Here is a 1051-nt window from a genome sequence, read left to right as displayed (position 1 = left end):
GCCACCAAAGGGGAAATGGGGAAAATTTGGGGTATTTTACTGGGAAAGGAGGAGGAAAAAATACAAATAATATATTTGAAGGTAACACCCTATTGCTAAGACAGGACATACTTTAGTTATGGGACTGGGAGAAATGGCGTTGGAACTGACCTGGAAGCCTCCTCCATGACAATTATCTCTCATAGTTGTATAGGATAGTATGGAAGCTGCTAAGGAAGACAAACAATCAACGGTTCAACCCAGCTGTACAGCTTACTAACCATAACAATGACAGGTACATTAAGCTATAGTGGTGCATTAGTGGCACTTTTATCATGGGGGCTAAGTATTTTTCAAAATAGTAAAGAAATTTATTGAAAGATAACTGTCTTAGTAGGTGCAATAACTTTTCTAATTTTGAAGCCTAAGGATATCACAGGAAAAATAGACTTAATGAATGCAAGTGGTTCTCCAGAAACAATACTGATAAAATATAATTACCTCAATTAAATACAACATCACGACAGTTTTAAAAATAATTTTGTTTATCGCCGAAGAGAAGATGGCGGCGCTGGGGGAGCCTGTCCGGCTGGAGAGAGATATTTGCAGAGCAATTGAGTTGTTGGAGAAACTACAAAGGAGTGGAGAGGTACCCCCACAGAAACTTCAAGCTTTACAAAGAGTCCTTCAGAGTGAGTTCTGCAATGCTGTGAGGGAGGCATACGAACATGTCTATGAGACTGTAGACATCAGTAGCAGTCCTGAAGTGAGAGCTAATGCAACCACAACGGCTACTGTCGCTGCATTTGCTGCCAGTGAAGGACACTCTCATCCTCGTGTTGTGGAGCTTCCAAAAACAGAAGAGGGCCTTGGATTTACTATCATGGGAGGCAAAGAACAAAACTCTCCCATCTATATATCACGAATAATTCCGGGTGGAATTGCTGATAGACATGGGGGCCTGAAAAGAGGAGATCAACTACTTTCTGTGGACGGCGTGAGTGTTGAATGAGAGCATCACGAGAAAGCTGTAGAGCTGCTGAAGGCAGCCCAAGGAAAGGTTAAATTAGTT

At 41.8% G+C, this 1051-nt stretch overlaps 1 pseudogene across 1 annotated transcript; it reads left to right on the top strand.

Moving 5' to 3' along the window:
- The first annotated feature begins 534 nt into the window (after positions 1–534).
- On the top strand, positions 535–1042 carry LOC103733841 (annotated as a pseudogene). Its single transcript, XR_001872434.1, has one exon. The product of XR_001872434.1 is annotated as a protein lin-7 homolog C pseudogene (transcript).
- The last annotated feature ends 9 nt before the right edge of the window (positions 1043–1051 follow it).

Source organism: Nannospalax galili, unplaced genomic scaffold (genome assembly GCF_000622305.1).
Source record: "Nannospalax galili isolate Female #2095 unplaced genomic scaffold, S.galili_v1.0 scaffold276, whole genome shotgun sequence".
Classification (NCBI taxonomy): Eukaryota; Metazoa; Chordata; class Mammalia; order Rodentia; family Spalacidae; genus Nannospalax; species Nannospalax galili.
Note: the sequence above shows the minus strand (reverse complement) of the source record. Positions and strands in the feature narration are given on the sequence as shown.